The sequence below is a fragment of the Callospermophilus lateralis genome, chromosome 5 (assembly GCF_048772815.1).
Source record: "Callospermophilus lateralis isolate mCalLat2 chromosome 5, mCalLat2.hap1, whole genome shotgun sequence".
NCBI classification, from domain to species: domain Eukaryota; kingdom Metazoa; phylum Chordata; class Mammalia; order Rodentia; family Sciuridae; genus Callospermophilus; species Callospermophilus lateralis.
This window is the reverse complement of record NC_135309.1, coordinates 40,174,333-40,180,994: the sequence shown is the minus strand read 5'-3', so window position 1 is coordinate 40,180,994 and position 6,662 is coordinate 40,174,333.

Sequence of the window (6,662 nt, the reverse complement as noted above, 5' to 3'; positions counted from 1 at the left end):
CTCTGACCCGGTCCGGCTCCTCTAGGCACCAGCAGCACTTGGCTTGCGCATGCGCCCCGCTCTCCCATCTTCCCAGGCTCCGCCCCTCTCGGAGGATTGGGCCCCTTTGGGTCCCAGTGCCGGGGAGCTGACCTGTGTGCGTCGCTCAGGCCCGCCCCGGCCCTGCCGCTTCCCCGCCCCTGCGGGCTGCTCTTGGGCCTCTTTAGCCACAGGCTTATTTTGGCGGTTACTTTATGGTACGTTTGTCTTCCCGGGGACTCAGGCCCGGCTATCCTGGGACTAGTTCACGAGCAGGCCGCCAACCAGCGATTTGATGATTTCCCCTGCCTGCTCTGGTCTTTCTCTCCTTTCCCCTTTCTCTCTATATATTGATTGAGCCCGGGACGGCTTGCCACGACTACATGCCCAGTCATTTTTGTTAAGGTAGCTGGTGCAAATATCCAGACACAGCTCTGAGTCAAGCAAAGGTTTATTGACAAGAGAATATCTGCCGGGCTGCCCTTCTGTAAGGTGCAGCAGCCTGCTGAAAAAAAAAAAAAAAAACTTTTTAACTATATACTCATGTACGATGAAGGAGCCAGAAAATAACCCTTTTGGTCTTGTGATTGTTACTTGGCGCGGTTTCAGTTGTTAGGGACTCTTTGGGGTGGGCTGAACGAGAAGGTCGTGCCTGGGTGCGCTTTTCAAAATGGAGTTACTTTGGCCCAAGGTCCTAACGCTTTTTACATTTTTATTTTGAGACAGTGTCTGAATTGCTTGGGTCTTGCTAAATTTCTGAGACTTGCCCTGGAATTATCCGTGTGGGCCAACATACCCAGTTAGTTCTATTCTGTTTCTTCCTGTGCTTGTTGGAAAGTTTGAAGTTTCAAGGACAGGATAACCGCTGCTGTCCGGCTCTACCTACATGGGTAGCTCTGCTGCTAAAAGTTGCAGAGAGGGAGACAGAAGGGGCCTTCCTGTTCCAGCCCACTCCGCTGCTTCTGTGGTTCGAATATGCGGGACATCTGGGTAGAAGTGTGCAGTCAGTCTTTGAGCCAGAGCGCTATGGGCAGAAGGGCAAGAGGACATAATCCCGGGAAAACAGCTCACAGACTCCACATGAGAAGGAAGTTGAAAATGAAAAACAGTCCCTCCTGCAGTCCCCAGAGAAAGCTCTATTTGGAAGGTGGAGGAAGGAGTTCAACTTATGTGTCTCAGCCCCACCAGGACCCTAGTGCCAGCTGGCCAAGGCATTCATGCCTGACTTACAACATAAACTATCTTTTCTTTAAAAAAAAATTTTTTTTTTTGTAGTTGTAGATGGACAGAATGCCTTTATTTTATTTGTTTATTTTTATGTGGTGCTAAGGATTCAACCCAGTGCCTCACACATGCCAGGCAAGCACTCTGCCATTGAGCTATAACCCTAGCCCAACATAAACTATCTTGTTAAAAAAAAAAAAAAAATTATAATACCCAATTCTAACAAAGATGTGGTGAGAAAGGTTCTGCTTTGTAGAATGCTGGTAGAGGAGTAAAATAGAAAACAAAACAGAGACCATCACTGATAAGAGTCGCAATTACCAAAACCTAAGGAAAAAAAAAAAAAACCCATGTCACACAGATTTATTATGTACTAGTGATTACTGAAGTCTAATAGGGGAAAAAAAAAAAAGGAATAAATGTTCTGAAGAATAGTTGCTCTCCATAAATGGACCACAATGCAGGTCCATTACAGAGTTTTGAGTTTGAAGTGAAAGTGCACATGCATTATTAGGAAGTGACAGCCAGGCCTGGTGGCGCTTACCTGTAATCCCAGCAACTCCAGAGGCTGAGGTAGGAGGATCTTGAGTTCAAAGCCATCCTCAGCAATTTAACGAGGCCCTAAGCAACTCAGCAAGAACCTGTCTCTAATAAAATATAAAAAAGGACTGGGGATGTGGCTCAGTGGTTAAGAACCCCTGGTTCAGTCCCTGGTACCAAAAAAAAAAAAAAAAAAAAATGGGGAAGTGACATCTTTGCTTGACCAAACTTTGGTCAGGCTTCTGAATACTCTTCTGTGCACTTCTTTGTTTTAATCCAGTTTTAACAAAGAACTCTGCTAAGTCAGTTTAGCAAGAACTGCTTCCTTTCCATCATCAACATCTGATTAGTATCTTCACAATCATCCCCCCCCTCCCCGCCCCCAGCCCTGCCATCCCCAAGGTGAGGTCTAATGAAGCTGGCCTGTCTTCAGCAAGAATCCCATTAGGTCTGTGTAGTCAGAATTCTCCTTATTCACCTGTTTCCTCCTAGTAATTTTCCATCTGTTGGCCTCCAGCTATAAATTCCCATCTGCCCATGCTGAATTGGAAGTTGAGCCCAGTCTCTCTCCCCCATTTCCAGACCCCATTGCAGTGGTCCCTATACCTTCTTTTTTTTTTGGTACCAGGGATTGAACCCAAGGGTGTTTAATAACTGAGCCACATTCCGAGCCCTTTTTTTATTTTTTATGTTGAGACATGATCTTGCTAAGTTGTCTAATGCCTTGCTAAATTGCTGAGGCTGGCTTTGAATTTGCGATCCTCTTGCCTCAGCCTCCCAAACTGCTGGGATTACAGGGGTGGGCCTACTGTCACTGTGCTTGGCCTCTGGCCTTATACCTAGTCTGATAGTCTTGAATAAAGTCTTCCTTGCTGTGTTTTGTAAGCACAAAATGATGGGAGTAGACCTCAACAGATTCAGGGAAACCATTTATTGTTCTTCAGGTACTGGATTTGAAAATGGCCATTGTTTACAGAGAGGATTTTGGTTTATAGGGTACAATTAGGATGGGGGCTAGTTATGTAGGTTAAAAGTTTAACTCAGAAGGGAAGCTGTAAAAGGTTGAAACTCATTGTTACTTGAAGAAATAGGAGTCCAGATTGTGAGGATGGGCATTTCTTTTTCTGGAAGTTATTGTCTCCCAGCGTTTCAGTATTGGACTCCTTCTGCCGGGTCGCAGGCGACTAAAACACTCAGGGTCACTCCAGGGGAACTGAGCTTCACAAAATAACCACATAAGAGACAGAAATGTTTTTTTCCTTGGGGGTGCTGTGATGGTTCCTCTGACCTTAAGGGTCCGCAGAAAGAGAGAGAGAGCACTTACCCTTTTTATTGAGGAGAAGCCATTCAAATGAGGCAAGGGGTCAGGTTTCAGGGGGCTGAGTTCAGCTTCAAGATGTCTGCTGTCAGCAGGTTGACTGACACCCAAGGGCACAGTAAGAAAGGGGACACACAAAAGGTGTTTCCATGGAACATTCTATCCTAAACAGGACAAGGGGTAATATTACAAAGGAACAGGTGAGCACAACTTGACCCATGGGGATACAGGAAGGCACACCCATGCATGAAGACACAGTCGCTCACACCTTAGAAGACCGGGGCTCTCCAGATCACAGCGTGACTACCAGATGCCGCACAGGTTAGCAGGGGAGTCCGACATGGTCACGTTAGTCAGCCTCCCACATCCTTCCTCAGGGCCCCTGTTATCAGGAAAGAATTTACTGGAAGGATAATAATGCTTGGCTAGTTTCCTTTCCCTCCTCCGGAACAGCATTGTCTCTCTGCTTTTCTTTGGGGGTTGTTTTGCAGATTATCATTTTCCATAACTCTTCATTCTTTATCTGCTGTCACTGAGTAACTTTTTATTTAATAAAAGCAAGGAGATTACAAAATGTACATAATTTCAGTTATATAAAAGCTGTCATTTATTTATTCCTAGGTGTGCGCATTTGTGTAGGTGGGTAGGATTATGATTTAAAAAATATTTTCCAAATTTTTCACAATAAGTATATATCAGAAAAAAATTTAAAAATTGTGTTTCAAAGACTGAGTTGCAAATGGACAATGGCCAGGTATTAAGAGCATCTGTCATAGACATGTTGGGACATGCTGGGACTCACTAAGTTGCTGGCCATAAGGAACAGCAGCCATAGGTATTCTTAGTCATATCTGGTTGCAATTGATAAGGAGCTATAAGGGGCACTAACCATAGGCACATTTAACAGTAACTGGTTACAATCAATAGGGAGCACAGCTCCATGGACATTCGCAAAGAACACACCCTGTTGCAATTACATCATCTCACTGGACATAACCAATGGACATTGACTTTCACTGGGTGTAACCAATCACCAACGTACACCATCAACGTACACCATTAATGTAGCAAAACAAGTGACTTATATTTAAGTCACTTGTTTTGCTACATTAATGAGGCTGCTCCAAGGACATCAGTGAGACTGGCTGCCTTGCTGTCCATCTCCAGATTGACTCTACCATTCCCTGACATACATCCATCGGCTGGAGAGAATCACTGGACAATGGCCATGTCTGCTCTTTGGCTAAGAGAAATTGAGTGGCATCCAAAGTATTTTGGGGCTCCTGGTTGCCCTAGATTGTGTGATTTGCTTGTAGTGTTAATTAGTGTGCATTAAGTGCTAGTTGGGGTGCTCCAGCAACCCAACACTTTTTGCATTAATTGTTTATATTTGATGATTGGTCTTATCAAATATATGCTTGCATTTAAAGACAATCCGCCTCTGAGTAATTATTAACAGCACGGCTCGTGACACAAGGCATTATATAACAACAGAACTATGACCTGAAACCTCTGCAAATAACCAGACCCCCCCAAATCTCAATTGACTGAGACCTTGACTTGGCCAATAATTGCCTGCTTCTCCATTTTTGCATACCCACTGGCTCGCCTCAGAACCAACCAGAAAAAAAAAAAATATATGCTCCCCAAACCAATGACATAAAACATTTTGGGTTTACTGGGCAAGGTGGTGAGTGCTTATAATTTTAGTGACTCAGGAGGCTGAGGCTGGAGGATATCAAGTTTGGGGTCAGCCTGGGTAATTTAGCAAGACCTGTCTCAAATATAAAATAAAAAGGGCTAGGGGCTGGGGATGTGGCTCAAGCGGTAGCGCACTCGCCTGGCATGCGTGCAGCCCGGGTTCGATCCTCAACACCACATACAAACAAAGATGTATCTGCCGATAACTAAAAAATAAATATTAAAATTCTCTCTCTCTCTCTCTCCCCTCTCTCACTCTCTCTTTAAAAAAAAAAAATAAATAAAAAGGGCTAGGGATGTGCCTCAGCGGTAAAACACACATGTATCCTATTCTTCCCTCCCTTTCTTTCTTCCTTTCACTCAAACTACGAGGCTCAATGGTCTTCCTGCCTAGTGCTGAGACTACAGGTTCACATCACTAAGCATGGCTAAGCAGTTTTAAAATATATAATTATTCATGTTTACTTGCAGGATAAACATATATTGAAAATTTATTTCCTTCATTCTTATTTAGTGTTACTGTTCTGGTGGTTAAACATTTTGATTCTCATTCCAGGTTCAGTGATTAACACATGGAAAGTACTGTTGCAACCAAAACAAAACAGTTTTTTTTTTTTTTTTTGTGTGTGTGTGTGTATGAGTGTGTGAAAGAGGGGCGGGGGATGGACTCATTGTTGTCTGGGCTGGTCTGGAACTCCTCTGTACTAGACATGTTCCTGCCTCAGCCTCCCAAGTACCTGATACTATAGGTCAGGCTACCATGCCTGACATATTTTTGTACATTCTTTTATTATGTGAATAGGTTAGATTATTCTTTTATGTTCTTACTTTTCCCTTTTCTCTCTCTCTCCCTACCTCTCTCCCTTTCACTGTGGATTAGACCCAGGTACACTCTACCGCTGAGCTACATGCCCAGTCCTTTTTTTTTTTTTTTTTTTTTTTTTAGTGCTGGGTATCAAACTCAGGGCCTTGTGCATGCAAGGCAAGCACTCTACTAGCTGAACTATATCCCCAGCCCCCAGTCCTTTTCTATTTTGAGACAAGGTCTAACTAAATTGCCCCAAGCTATCCTTGAATTTGTAGTCCTCCTGCCTCAACCTCCTGAGCTGCTGGAATCCCACAGTGGTATGAACCACTGTGCCCAGCTATTCTTTTTTCTTTTTTTTTCCTTTAAAAACATATTTATTTTTTAGGTGTAGTTGGACACAATGCCTTTATTTTATTTACTTATTTTTATGTGAAGCTGAGGATTGAACCCAGGGCCTTGCATGTGCTAGACGAGTACTCTACCACTGAGCTACATACAACCCCAGCCCCCCAGCTATTCTTTTATATTATTTTTTTGTTATATTTACAAGTTTCATTTATTCAAATTCCAAGTTATTAAAGCCTAATTGATTACAATCAACTTTAAGATTCTAAACTGGCAAATGTATGAGATTCTCATACATATCTAATTGCATTATGGCCAAGAATAGTATTTTTTGGCAGAAATCTGTTGTAATTATAGTGGTTTGGAATAAATACTAGAAAAGAAATCATGTTGTTCAATTTTGTGGCTTTTTTTGTTTTGTTTTGTTTTTGTTTTGTACTGGCAATTAAGCCCAGGAGTGCTCTACTACTGAGCTGTATCTATCCCTAGACTTTATATTTTGAGACACTATCTTGTTAAGTTGTTAAGAGTCTTGATAAATTGTTGAGGTTGACCTCAACTTACAACCTCCTACCTCAGCCTCCAGAGTTGCTGGGATTTCAGGCTTGAGCCACTGTGCCTGTCTACACATTTTTAAAATGTTTTTTTTTTTTTTTTGTCTTTACTTCATTTATAAGTTTATTAGTGATCAGAAAAAGAGACTCATCA